At 43.4% G+C, this 14,845-nt stretch overlaps 1 long non-coding RNA gene across 1 annotated transcript; it reads right to left on the minus strand.

Annotated features, from left to right (window-relative positions):
* Window positions 1-554: 554 nt before the first annotated feature.
* LOC105945256 lies at window positions 555-4,842 on the minus strand. The gene is made up of 3 exons (XR_004220690.1): window positions 4,454-4,842; window positions 2,604-2,698; window positions 555-1,136 (listed from the first exon to the last, which is right to left on the minus strand). It is a non-coding gene; the product is annotated as an uncharacterized LOC105945256 (long non-coding RNA).
* Between the last annotated feature and the right edge of the window lie 10,003 nt (window positions 4,843-14,845).

A 14,845-nucleotide genomic window follows, 5' to 3' on the forward strand; every position in this document is an offset into this window, starting at 1 on the left:
AAAGCTTTAAAGTAATAAAAATACAGTATAATGCACTGTTGCCCTGCACTGGTAAAACTGGTGTGTTTGCTACAGTAACACTACTATAATTTATATAATAAGCTGCTGTATAGCCACGGGGGCAGCCATTCAAGCTGGAAAAAAGGAGAAAAGGCACAGGTTACATAGCAGATAACAGACAAGTTCTGTAGAATACAATAGTGTTTTATCCGTTATCTGCTATGTGCCTGTGCCTTTTCTGCTTTGAATGGCTGCCCCCATACTACACAGCAGCTTATTTATATAAACTATAGTAGACTTTCTGAAGTAAACACACAACTTTTACCAGTGCGGGCAGCAGCACATTATATTTTAGTTACTTTTATACACTTTCATTTTTTGGTGTTACTGTTCCTTTAAGGAAGCCCTGTGTGCCACCCCCTTTACCTGGTGGTGGGATAGAAATATTGAGGCTTTTGGGGGGTAACGGTATGATAGGTAAAGAAACTTAATGAGTATTGGATAGGGTGTTCATCAGTTTTACGCTACTGTGAATGTGCACAGCTCAGGGCAGGCACAAGGAATTGATGGGGCAGGAGGCAAGATGGCACCTATCCACTTACTGGAATTGTGCCCTGGAAAGTGTATTTTTTCTCTAAAAAGGAGCACCAGTCTGGGGTGTGAGATTTGCTTTTGTAATCACTGGAAGGTAACCTTTCATTCTCCTTTAACTATATCTCCTATTGCTGTATGATGGTTTCTGAACCATAATCATCCATGTTAATAGGTACAGATTTTTTAATCCCTTGTAGTCCTGGTAATATTTGCAATTTAATTTATATACATTCTACAAAAATAGAACAGAACCTGCTTTTGTGCGTTACCAAACCTGAAGAAGAAGAGAAGGGATCTGTGGCCTGGAAATGTGTTTAATTCAGAAAACTTGCATAAATGTATTAAATTCCTTTAGTTTGTACTACATTTTCATATCTCTCCCCACCCTTCTAATTGTTCAGAGGAATAAGGTAAGTGCACTAAGCCAATAACCCAGTATTGTAAGCGTTGGAGTTGCTCATCGTGTTCCTTCTGGTCAGTGTCATGTCCATGTATAGAGCGTTCTGGGGCAGATTTTGTTGGGCTTTCTTCTGAATCCACTTCTGAAAAACAGTGAAAAACCATGGACTGATAACAGCTCTGTTACAATCAAATAATATATACATTTATATTTCAGACATAGCCATCCCTATTCTTTCCCTTGAATTCCACAAAATATTTTTATATTATACTTTCTCAAGATGGCTACTACAAACTTTTAATGTTTATTTCATATTCATCTCAGATAAAAACCTAACCTGCAAAAAAAAAAATAGGGAACAAAAGCAGAGGCATTTAGATCAGAACCATTTGGGGGAAAAGGAGGGCTCAATTGCAGCAGGTTTATTGCCTGCAACTAGACCCATCTCTCTTAAAGGGGACCTGTCACCCAGACATACAATACTATAAACATGAAACTCAAGTTCCTTTTTCATTAACACATCCATACCCCATTATAAAGGCATTTAGTTGTCAATCATATATTGCCTACCCTGCCCCTATGCCTTAGGCATAGATGCGGGTTAGACAATTACTCTCACTTTCCCACTTCTTCTTCACCATCTAATTTTGTAGCCAGTGCATGATCATGGACATCCGGTCCCCAATTCTGGCATATAAACTAGATTTGGGGTGATACAAAGCTTTTCTTAATTACAATGCCCACAAAATGGCAACTGCCTGCTTGCTGTGATTGTGTAACTCCAAGACTGAAGGAAACAAGATTTACCGTATTTTTCGGACCATAAGGCGCACTTTTTTTCCCCCAGAAGTGGGGGGAAAAAGTCCCTGCGTCTTATGGTCCGAATATAGCCTACCGATATACTTAAAAAAAATGTTTTTACTTGCCCGTGTGGTCTCCGCAGGGCCCTCCTCTATTTGCCGGCGCTTAGCTATGGCGCTGTGCGCATGCACAATGACGCGCATGCCCATACGCATGCGCGTCATTGTGCATGCGCCAGAGTTAAGCGCCGGTAAATAGAGGAGGGCCCTGCGGAGACCACACGGGCAAGTAAAAACATTTTTTTAAAGTATATCGTTAGGCTATATGCTGGTACAGATGGGGGCAATATGTTGGGTGAAATATGTTGGGTGCTGCTGGTACAGGTTGGGTTTTAATGCACATAAAATATTTTAGGACACTTTGTTTCAGAATCTTTTTTTCTTCATTTCCCTTCCCAAAAAATTGGTGCGTCTTATGGTCCGGTGCGTCTTATGGTCCGAAAAATACGGTATATAATTTATATAGTGTAAGTGAAGTTTATTTTGCTTGACAAACACAACAGAAAAGAATCTGGAATTATTTCTTAGGGTGACATGTCTCCATTAATAATAATTTTGACCAGCCTCTCAAACTAGTTTCAGACAGGTGCCCAATAAATGCTAACTGCTGATTGGTTGCTATGTGTTACTGCTCCTGGGCAAGTTTTCTGCCTTTTATGACATAACCCCATTAGTGTTCTTTAGTTCCTGGTTGTGTTTTCTAACTGTCCTAAGTAATAAAATATCAACTGAGCCTCCAGAATACTTACATAAATCAAGTATATTGCCAGCAGCAAAAGGATCACGCACTGGGCAGCAATAACCGCAACAAGGATGGGAACAAGATGTTCGTTTCTTGATTGTTCTGTATTTACATCAACACAGATATATATCAGTTTCCCTACTTGTGTATGAAAAGGCATACATTAGGACTAGTTAGAGAGAAGGCAGCATTCAGATGAGTGCAAGTCTGATATTATCCCTGTCCCAGTAGAACTTGCAAAAAATAGGTTCATAATGCTGGTCATACAAGCACCAATAGTATCGTACAAAATCTCGTTTCATAGGATATTGGATGCGTGAATGGCGGATCGACGAGACGACCGATATCGCAAAAGCTTTCGGATATTGGTTGTCTCGTCGATGGGGCGGGTCAAAAGATTTTGATCGGTGCCCAAGCAATATCTGCTTTTGGGGCTGAATCGTCAGGTGGAGGTAGAATCCCTATTGTTTATACAACAGAGGGAACGTTAACGGAGGGGACTTTCCTGCGACCATTAGATCGTTATTGGTACGTGTATGACCACCTTATCACATGTACACTAGCAATGACCAAATCTGTCCCGTTTGACTTCGGTGAAACATCTGCGAAACTGCTAATAAAAATTCTCTAACTTTTTTTTTATGTGCGTGACATTTTTCACTTAAGATTTTGGTGTTTTAGTTTTTGTTAAACAATAAAAAATCGTTAAAAAAATAAACAAAATTAAAGGTGGCCATTCATTGGCTGATTCTCCACATATCTAACTGATAAGGATACAAAGTGTATGGCCGATTTGGTCTGAACCATCGGAACTGCAGGATTTGAAAAGAAACCAGAATTCAATCATATCACAGGCCTCTACATGCAGCAGTGCTGTAAATACAAATGGAGCTTTCTGGCTAAAGGGGTGGTTCAACTTTTAGTATGTTATAGAGTGAACTATTCCTAGCAACTTTGCAGTTCATCTTCATTCATTTTTTTTTTAATAGTTTTTGAATTATTTGCCCTCTTTGTCTACCACTTTCCAGCTTTCACGTGGGGGTCAATGACCCCGCTAGTCAAAAAACGTTTATTTTATATCTTTTTATTTAGTCCCTCTCCTATTCATCTTCCAGTCTCTCGTTCATACCCCTGCCTAGTTGTTAAGGTAAACAAGACCCTAGTAACCAGATAGCTACTGAAGTTCCAAACTGGGGAGCTGCTAAACTAAAAGCTAAATAACTGAAAAAACTACAAAAATGATAAACAATTGTGTCAGAATATCAATGTCTACATCATACTAAGGGGCTGATTTACTTACCCACGAACGGGTCGAATGGAGTCCGATTGCGTTTTTTTCGTAATGATCGGTACTTTGCGATTTTTTCGTATGTTTTGCGATTTTTTCGGATTCTTTACGAATTTTTCGGATCCAATACGATTTTTGCGTAAAAACGCGAGTTTTCCTATCCATTACGAAAATTGCGTAAAAAGTTGCGCATTTTGCGTAGCGTTAAAACTTACGCGAAAAGTTGCGCATTTTTCGCGTAAGTTTTAACGCTACGAAAAATGCACAACTTTTTACGCAACTTTCGTAATGGATACGAAAAACTCGCGTTTTTACGCAAAAATCGTATTGGTAACGAAAAATTCGTACAGAATCCGAAAAAATCGCAAAACATACGAAAAAGTCGCAAAATGTTCGTTTTCAAGTCGGAACTTTTCCAATTCGGGTCGGATTCGTGGGTTAGTAAATCAGCCCCTAAAAGTTAATCTCAAGGTGAACAACCCATTTAAGGGTGCACTGATTTTAGCTTCCTCTTGTAGAAATGGGCGTTTTTTTTTAGAGTCTAACTACACACAACAATCTCCACTCACCTTTACCTATACCGGGGCATTCGGCTGCAGAAAGCACTGAGATAAAAGTCCCACCTCCACAGAGTTTTTCATTTGAACCGATTAGATCTGCATCACACATGTAAATATCCGAGTCATCCGTCGTCAGATTTGTTAGCGTCACTGTAAAATCCCGACTCCACCCCGACAATAACAGACTTTGCCTGTAATCTGGTTCCTTGCTGGTTGTATTGGTTTTATTAATATATATTATTTTCCTGAAACGCCTCAGTAGATGCACCCCATGGATATCCTTTTCCGACGTGACTTGGCACGTAATACTGACAGATCCTCCTGGCAGAACTACAGCAAATTGTGGAGTTTGCCTTATACCAATAACTGAATTTTCTGAAAAGGAAAATGGCAACACTTGTTTACTCAAAATAAGTACAAAAAAACATTAATTCTCCAGCATAGTTATTTAGTCACTGCTCCATGCCGTACAGATAGCTGTGTCTGTCACTCCCAAATGCCCATTGGCTCCCAGCACTCATTTGTTAATGACATGCTGTGAGACAAAAGTGCATTCGGTTTTCAGTACCTACAGGGTAAAAAAAAAATTAAAAAAAAAATGACCGCACCCATTTTTGTGACTGCACCCCCTAAATACCACTCCCATTTTACAAAATTTGGGTTTTGGGGTCTTGCTTTATGTGTTTTCAAAAAATTGTTTCTAAGGGGCCCATTCATTAAACCACGATTTTTCGCCAATTAAAAGCACGATTGGAAAAAATTCAGAGTAACCACGATAATTTCTGATGTGCGAAAATTACGCATAAATTCTTTTTTTGGTCATACGATCCAAAAGTCACAACATTTTTATATCCGAATGATCGTAAATGACGCAAAAACCTTTCTGGCTTTAAACTTCAATGCATGATTTTGGAAGCCTCCCATAGGGCTCAATGGCACTCTGCAGCTCCAACCCGGCCCAAGGAAAGTCTCCCATAGGGCTCAATGGCACTCTGCAGCTCCAACCCCCAAGGAAGTCCCAAGGCTCAATGGCCTCTGCAGCCCAACCCGGCCCAAGGAAGTCTCCCATAGGGCTCAATGGCACTCTGCAGCTCCAACCCGGCCCAAGGAAAGTCTCCCATAGGGCTCAATCGGCACTCTGCAGCTCCAACCCGGCCCAAGGAAAGTCTCCCATAGGGCTCAATGGCACTCTGCAGCTCCAACCCGGCCCAAGGAAAGTCACCCATAGGGCTCAATGGCACTCTGCAGCTCCAACCCGGCCCAAGGAAAGTCTCCCATAGGGCTCAATGGCGCTCTGCAGCTCCAACCCGGCCAAGGAAAGTCTCCCATAGGGCTCAATGGCACTCTGCAGCTCCAACCCCCGGAAAGTCTCCCATAGGGCTCAATGGCGCTCTGCAGCTCCAACCCGGCCCAAGGAAAGTCTCCCATAGGGCTCAATGGCGCTCTGCAGCTCCAACCCGGCCCAAGGAAAGTCTCCCATAGGGCTCAATGGCACTCTGCAGCTCCAACCCGGCCCAAGGAAAGTCTCCCATAGGGCTCAATGGCGCTCTGCAGCTCCAACCCGGCCCAAGGAAAGTCTCCCATAGGGCTCAATGGCGCTCTGCAGCTCCAACCCGGCCCAAGGAAAGTCTCCCATAGGGCTCAATGGCGCTCTGCAGCTCCAACCCGGCCCAAGGAAAGTCTCCCATAGGGCTCAATGGCGCTCTGCAGCTCCAACCCGGCCCAAGGAAAGTCTCCCATAGGGCTCAATGGCGCTCTGCAGCTCCAACCCGGCCCAAGGAAAGTCTCCCATAGGGCTCAATGGCGCTCTGCAGCTCCAACCCGGCCCAAGGAAAGTCTCCCATAGGGCTCAATGGCGCTCTGCAGCTCCAACCCGGCCCAAGGAAAGTCTCCCATAGGGCTCAATGGCGCTCTGCAGCTCAACCCGGCCCAAGGAAAGTCTCCCATAGGGCTCAATGGCACTCTGCAGCTCCAACCCGGCCCAAGGAAAAGTCTCCCATAGGGCTCAATGGCACTCTGCAGCTCCAACCCGGCCCAAGGAAAGTCTCCCATAGGGCTCAATGGCACTCTGCAGCTCCAACCCGGCCCAAGGAAAGTCTCCCATAGGGCTCAATGGCACTCTGCAGCTCCAACCCGGCCCAAGGAAAGTCTCCCATAGGGCTCAATGGCACTCTGCAGCTCCAACCCGGCCCAAGGAAAGTCTCCCATAGGGCTCAATGGCACTCTGCAGCTCCAACCCGGCCCAAGGAAAGTCTCCCATAGGGCTCAATGGCACTCTGCAGCTCCAACCCGGCCCAAGGAAAGTCTCCCATAGGGCTCAATGGCACTCTGCAGCTCCAACCCGGCCCAAGGAAAGTCTCCCATAGGGCTCAATGGCACTCTGCAGCTCCAACCCGGCCCAAGGAAAGTCTCCCATAGGGCTCAATGGCACTCTGCAGCTCCAACCCGGCCCAAGGAAAGTCTCCCATAGGGCTCAATGGCACTCTGCAGCTCCAACCCGGCCCAAGGAAAGTCTCCCATAGGGCTCAATGGCACTCTGCAGCTCCAAACCCGGCCCAAGGAAAGTCTCCCATAGGGCTCAATGGCACTCTGCAGCTCCAACCCGGCCCAAGGAAAGTCTCCCATAGGGCTCAATGGCACTCTGCAGCTCCAACCCGGCCCAAGGAAAGTCTCCCATAGGGCTCAATGGCACTCTGCAGCTCCAACCCGGCCCAAGGAAAGTCTCCCATAGGGCTCAATGGCACTCTTCAGCTCCAACCCGGCCCAAGGAAAGTCACGATACAGAAGCAACATTACCGGTGATGTTGGCTTGCACACTATAATAAATATGCCCCTACCTGTAACCTGGGATAGTTTGGCCTTGTGGTGAAGGCCATTTGTATTGGATCAAATAATAATGCCTTTTCCTCCAGACTCAAATGGAGGTCTCTGGGCCTCTGTTCTTTCCTGTGTTCCCAAATTATTGTTTTAAACTTTCTCTAATGTATTTATGTATTAATGTTCTCTCAAGTGCCTCTTCTCTGGAGAAAACATTTAATAGGATCTATGTAGTGGAATTAGGGCTCTTACACATGGATTTCTCCAGAATTCCACCGCAGGGGAGCGCAGGACAAAACACAACCTAGTCTTCCTAATTGACCTGTACTGACACAGACCATACCTCCCAACTGTCCCAATTTTAACAGCTCAGCCTGCAGTCCCGGATTCTAACTGAAAAGTCCCTCATTTACCTTTCATCTCCTGCACTGAATGCCAAAAAAAGATACAAAGTTTCTCAAATTTAATTAAATCAGTAGCTTAACAAACTTAAGAAGCAACCCCTGCACTATATATTTTATTATAATTTTTATAATATTTTATTAATTGTAACTAATAAGCTAAACAGGTCTCTTGGGGGAACTAAGACTAGCAACTTAAAGGCCAATTTAACCTTTTTTAGCAAAACTGTAATAACACATAAAACAAGACCCGAAAACCCCCAGAAATGTGTTCAAACTTTAAATGGCCTGCCAAATTTTGTAAAAATGGGAGTGGTATTTAGGGGCATGGTCGCAAAAAAATGGGAGTGGTCCAAAAAATGTTGCCACGCTACATGCACCATTTCTTTTAGTCCCTCTTTACATTTTTCAAATGTTGGTAGGTATGACACAGACTAAGGCTACAGCCTGGGTGCAGCCACACGAAGCGGATTTCAGCGCCAGAGAGTGTGAGTATGTATTTCACACTGAAATCCACTCCACCTGTCTGCACCCAGGGCACCCATCTGTCTTTCACCCTTCTGCAGGTGAAATAATCACAGTATATCCAAGTAATTTCCCCTATTCCAGTTGTTTTCTCCTTTAACATGTACATTAACATTCTGCTAATGGATTTAATGAGATGAAAGTAGTTAGTAATACATACCAGTGAAACAGTTTGCTGAAGCCAGCGAGAAACTGCAGACGTGCAGCAAAAGGAGAAGCAACATGTTTATTCCCCCAGGCTGCGCCTTGTCACTGTGGTTGTAACGCCTGGGGAGGGGACTATATGCTGTGAATTAACTGCCCCCTCTCCACCCACAAGGAACCTTACTCGAGTATCCTGTCTATTTTCTCTCTGTTAAAGGGGAGGTTCGCCTTTTAGTTAACGTTTAGTGTGTTATAGAAAGGCCAATTCTAAGCAACTTTTCAGTCTTTGTTATTATTTTTTTTATTGTTTTGAATAATGTGCCACTCTTCCAACTTCCAAATGGGGGTCACTGACCCCGGCAGCCTAAAAACTTTTGCTCAGTCAGGCCACAATTTCATTATTATTGTTACTTTTTATGACTTATTTTTCTATTCAGGTTCTCTCCTATAAATATACCAGTCTGTCATTCAAACCAGTCCCTGGTTGCTAAGGCAAAACTGCTGAAATTCCTAACTGGAGAGTTGCTAAAATAATAAAAAACAAAGACCAGTTCCAAATTCATAATGTTACTCTCTACATTATACTATAAGTTAACTCAAAGGGGAACAACCCCTTTAAAGGAACTGTAACACAAAAAAATGTTTTAAAGTAATTGAAATATAATACTGTTGCCCTGCACTGCATTACATTAATTATTCATTATGCAATAAAGGGGATGTGCAGAGTCCCACATAAAAATCACAGTATTTCCAAGTAATTTCCCCCTATTCCCGTTGTTTTCTCCTTTAACATGTACATTAACATTCCGCTAATGGATTTAATGAGATGAAAGTAGTTAGTAATACATACCAGTGAAACAGTTTGCTGAAGCCAGTGAGAAACTGCAGAAATGCAGGAAAATGAGAAGCAACATGTTTATCCCCCAGGCTGCGCCTTGTCACTGTGGTTGTAACGCCTGGGGAAGGGACTATATGCTGTAAATTAACTGTGCCCTCTCCCCCCACAAGGAACTGTATTCAGGTATCCTGTCTATTCTCTTTGTTAAAGGGGAGGTACACCTTTCAGTTAACTTTTAGTGTGTTATAAAAAAAGGCCAATTCTAAGCAACTTTTCATTATTTTTTTTATTGTTTTTGAATTATGTGTCACTCTTCCAACTTCCAAAACACTTTTGCTCTGTTAGGCTGCAATTTCACTATTATTACTTTTTATGACTTATTTTTCTATTTAGGCCCTCTCCTATAAGTATACCAGTCTCTCGTTCAAACCACTCCCTGCTGAAACCTGCTGAAATTCCAAAGTGGAGAGTTGCTAAAATAATAAAAAATAGACCAGTTGCAAATTGTTTCATAATATTACTGTCTACATCTATGACGATTCTCATTCATCCAGGTCATGATATACAGTATCTAGTAGAATTAAGTCTAAAACAACTGGACTTTTCTGAGTTTTTCTTGAAAACCTTTCACCACTCATCCGAGTGTCTTCTTCAGTTCAAATGGCTGGTAGGGAATTCCCCAGTATTTAAGCTCTTGGTAGTACAGCCACAGGCATCCAATCACAATGGTTCCATTGAACTTGTTCAGTTAGGTGTTAGCTGAAACTGACAGATGTAAGAAGGTATGATCCAACCACAATGGTACCATGATTCTGATTGATGAAGGTGTTAATCCTTCAAAGTACATGACTGGAAGTGTGAACTGTTGTGAAACTGCCGGGGTAAGGATGTCAAAGCGGCATTGTATGTTGATGAGAAGCAGTGTCGAAGGCCCCCTCCTCTATTCAGGGTTGGTTTTTCTATGCTGGCATTAATGGCCTCTTTCAAACCATCTGTCCTCTTGGTCCAAAATATGCACGTTACTGTCCTCAAAGAAGGAAAGAGAAAACAGAAGCAGAAGGAAGAGGAGACTCTCGCTGTAGCTACCCCGGGCTGGTGCGGTTTTCTCCTAACAGGGGCACCAGCCCGGGGTAAAAGGTAAGCGATTACCCCAAGTGACTTAGCCTTTCCTTCTCCTTTAATAATAACTACAGAGATCCAAAGATCTTCATGGAAATGTTCCTCAAAATATTTTGTTTAGTGTAGAAGGAACTCATTTTGTGCCCCCTAAATGGGAAAATGTTATTTACAAGGATTGCATCTCTGTTACCTGGAAATGTTGGTAAACTACATTATGAATTTCCATGAGATGCAGAGAAACAGCATGTCCCGCCCATAACAAAAAACAACATAGTCATCATCTTGATGTCAATATAGCTAATAATCTGGGGGATTATTTAGAAATTGGTATTCGCCTCCTCTTTCCTACTCTCTTACAACTTTTCCAGTTAAAAATCAATAAAAAATACTTTAAAAAAGAAAAAAAAAATTGGTATTCGCAGGAGGCATCTTGAATATTTTGAATAACCTGAAGAAAATCTGCCTGGAAAATGCACCAATATCCTTCTGAAAAGCATGCTGTACTGTTATGTACTTGCCCTAAAAGAGACGACCATGGGCTCATACATTTTATTATTTTATATAGCCAACTTTTTTCAGCAATACCACATTTAACTCTGTAACTGCCATATCATTTTCCTCCACTCTTCTTTGTGTGTCCTTTCCAGTCTCCCTAAATTAAGTTTCTTGTACAATTAGAGGCCACTATCCCTAGTATGCTCTGTGTCAGGGTGTCACGATTAAGGGGGAAGTGTTGCTGGAAGAACTCGTAGAGGAAGGATCTCTCCTACACCTCCCACTAAGGAGCACAGCCGCTGCAGATGAAACAGGACTGGGACCAAGTGGAGGAGTGGCAGGAGTGCCGAACCAGGCGTCAAAGCAGAGTTGAGAGGCAATCGGATGGTCAGGCAGGCGAGAGGATGGTACAGGCAGCAGGATACGTAGTCGAGGGGCAGGCCTGGTCAAGAACAAGTTTTTCAGTATGATAATAATGCTTAGCGTCTTTCACAAGGAAAATGATCACTTCGCAGTAATCCTAGGCCCCTGGCGTCTATTTAAGCGCAGGGCGTATGCGCGTGAACAAACTTGAGTACCGCAAGGCGAAAGGCTTCGGGAACAAAAATCTTATTATGAGTTATGAGGTAGTTGTCTTGGCGAATAACATTCTCCAGCGGGTTGGCGACAGATTCGGAAGCACATTGGATCTTGTAGAGCATTCAGCCTTAAGGAGGAGAAAATTGGAGGCCTGAAAGATCGTACTGGACGAGTCAGTTTCAGAGGCAGAAAACAAGCGGGATAAGGCGTCTGCTTTCCCATTCTTGGAGCCAGGTCTGAAGGTCACATGAAAGTTGAATCTGGAAAAGAAGAGCGCCCATCTGGCTTGGCGAGGTCGGAGTCTCTTTGCAGAACGTAAATACTCCAGATTCTTATGGTCAGAGAATACTAAAATAGGATGGGCAGCCCCCTCCAACAGATGTCGCCGTTCCTGGAAAGCAGATTTAATGGCAAATAACTCTCTATCCCCCACATCGTAATTCTGTTCAGAAGAAGAAAGTTTCTTGGAGAAAAATGCGACAGGATGGAGCAAACCTTGTACGTCATTTCTTTGTGATTACACAGCTCCGATGGCATACTCAGAGGCGTCCACTTCTAGAACAAATGGACGAGTAGGGTCTGGATGCTTCAAAATAGGCGCTGAAGTAAAGCGATTCTTGAGATCGGAAAAGGCTCGCTGAGCCTCAGGAGTCCAACAAAACTTATTTAGCGAACTGGTAAGGGCGGTAATAGGAGCAATGGTCTTGGAAAAGTCCTTGATGAATTTCCGGTAAAAATTGGCAAAACCAACGAATCTCTGCACGGCCTTGCGGTCATTCGGAACGGGCCAATTTAACACAGCAGAGACTTTACGAGAGTCCATAGACATTCCGTCTGGGGAGATGATAAAACCAAGGAACTCTATTGTCGACTTCTCAAATTCACATTTCTCTAGCTTGGCAAACAGTTTGTGAGCGCGTAACCGTGAAAAAACCTGTTTGACATGAAGTCGGTGCTCTTCCAAGGAGGAGGAAAAGATTAGGATGTCATCCAGATAAACGATAACAAAGAGGTCCAGGAAGTCCCTAAAAATGTCATTCACGAAGTGTTGGAAGGTTGCTGGCGCGTTACAAAGGCCAAAGGGAATTACCAAATATTCAAAGTGCCCATAGCGAGTACCAAAAGCTGTCTTCCATTTGTCCCCTTGCCGGATACGGACCAGATGATATGCCCCTCGAAGGTCTAGCTTCGTAAAGACACGCGCAGAGTGTAGTCTCAGGAAGAGTTCTGATATAAAGGGCAAGGGGTACCGATTCTTAATGGTAACCTTGTCCAGTTCTCGGTAGTCAATACAAGGGCGTAGGGACTGATCCTTCTTTTCTACAAAGAAAATACCTGCGCCAGCGGGAGAAGTAGATGGACGAATAAATCCTTTCTTGAGATTTTCCTAGATATAGTCCTTAAGAACAGTAAGTTCAGATTCGGAAAGAGGATAAATTCGCCCAAATGGGATAGCTGCTCCAGGGAAAAGATCTACAGGGCAGTCATAATTTCGGTGAGGAGGCAGTACATCAGCCCCTCTTTCATCAAAGACGTCTAGAAATTCATGGTAAGGTTTCGAGGATCAGAGGACAGAACCAGCAACTTCTTCAAGGCCAAACCATGACAGGAGCATGGGTCAGAAGAAAATGTCAGTTGATTGGTATCCCAATCGATGAGAGGATTATGTGCCCTCAACCATGGAAACCCCAAAATGAGAGGATACAGGGGAGAAGTAACCACGTCAAACGATAGGGTTTCACTATGCTGTTGAATCTTTATTAACAAAGGAATAGCCTCAAAAAGAACTGGACCAGAAGAAATATCAGATCCGTCGGCCAACTTCACCATCAGTGGACTGGATCTTGGTTTCAAACGAACATCATGAGAACGGGCGAAGTCCTGATCAATAAAGCAACCACACGCCCCGGAGTCAATCAGTACTGGGACTTGGAGCGTCTTTCTGGACCACTGTAAAACAGCACCAACAGACATGAGTGACAGTCCATTGACAGCTTCAGCACTGAGAAGAACAGGTGCTGACCCCTTACTTGTCGGTCGCACCGGGCAGTTGCGAAGGAGATGGCCTGAAGCCCCACAATAAAGACACAGATTCAAACGACGTCTGCGTAGCCTTTCCTCAGGAGTCAATGGGGAACGGATGAGGCCGATCTGCATAGGTTCGGATTCCCCAAAAGACGAAGAGGCGGTGGCGGACGGTGTTGAGGTGGGTTTAGGGAACAGGGGCGCCTTAGGAAGCAGCCAACTTGGTTGAGACACCCCAGATTTCTCCAGTCTCCTCTTTCTTTGGATCACGGTGTCAATGAGAGAGTCCGAATCCTCCGGAACCCCAACATGAGCTAGCTCGTCCTTCAAGCCTTCTGACAAGCCAATTCTAAATTGATGTTTCAGGGCCGCTTGGTTCCATTGGGTATCAGCAGCGTAATTACGAAAGTCCGTAACATACTCCTCAACTGGGCGTCTTCCCTGGAACCACGAGCATAAATGCGCGAATAAATGCATCACGTGCACACCCAGTCCATGGAAACATTTTCCTTCTTCATTCCGGTCTTTGGTACTAAAAAGTTTGGGGACCTCTGCATTAAACGATGTGAAATAATATAAAATAGAAGTAAGTGCTTTTATTTTAATACCTTTGGGTTCAAATATGTCCATAACTGCTTAAAAAACTGTGCTCTACCCAGACCTTATGCCAACTTCCGGTTTAGACTCTTCAGTATGTGGCTGGGAGCCGCTGGCCCTGATCTGCTTCAGTAACAGAGCAGCAGCTACTTAAAGTGCAGTGAATATGCATAGTGCATATGCATAGCCTGTCAGTCAGTGCTGTGACCACTTCCTGTGGGAGACTGAAGCCACACTCCCATCTTTCATGTCACTCAGGCTTCTGACTTGAGAGGTGGTCTCTGCAGCTCTCATATAATGACAGTTGAGGTAAAATGGTTTCAAAACATCTTTTTTTCCTGCATCATTTCACACTTTGAAGGCGGATGAATATTATAACTGAATATGAACTTTATATAAAATGTCTCCTTTAAACATCACAGGAAAACAGTTCTGTAGCATTTTAACAAAACATATTTTAAGACTTGTCCCCTCTCTGGGAATCTCACCTTCCAGGGTAACCTTCACCCTCTGGAACCTTTCTTGGTTTCTCCCCAGTTTCACACACCACAGTGACTCTCACACTCATTAAGACTCAGGCTTCTCACTCAGCCATGCTGACTCTCCACTCATACACTTGGTCATCGCTCTCTCTACTCCTTAACTTCAAAAAAGGAATTAAATGGAGAAAAAGTACTCAAAAGAATAAACAATGTTGATGTGGCATATAGAGAACTCTAGTGATCACTGAGGGATATAGCAACTAAGAAAAGTCTCAAAAAAGCTACTTAAAAATATAACAATTTTATTTCAATCCATTAAAAACATCAGTAACCCCCTACAGTCATAGCGTAAGGCGTTTCATGCTTACCCAGCACTTAA

This window comes from Xenopus tropicalis, chromosome 10 (assembly GCF_000004195.4).
Source record: "Xenopus tropicalis strain Nigerian chromosome 10, UCB_Xtro_10.0, whole genome shotgun sequence".
Lineage (NCBI taxonomy): Eukaryota > Metazoa > Chordata > Amphibia > Anura > Pipidae > Xenopus > Xenopus tropicalis.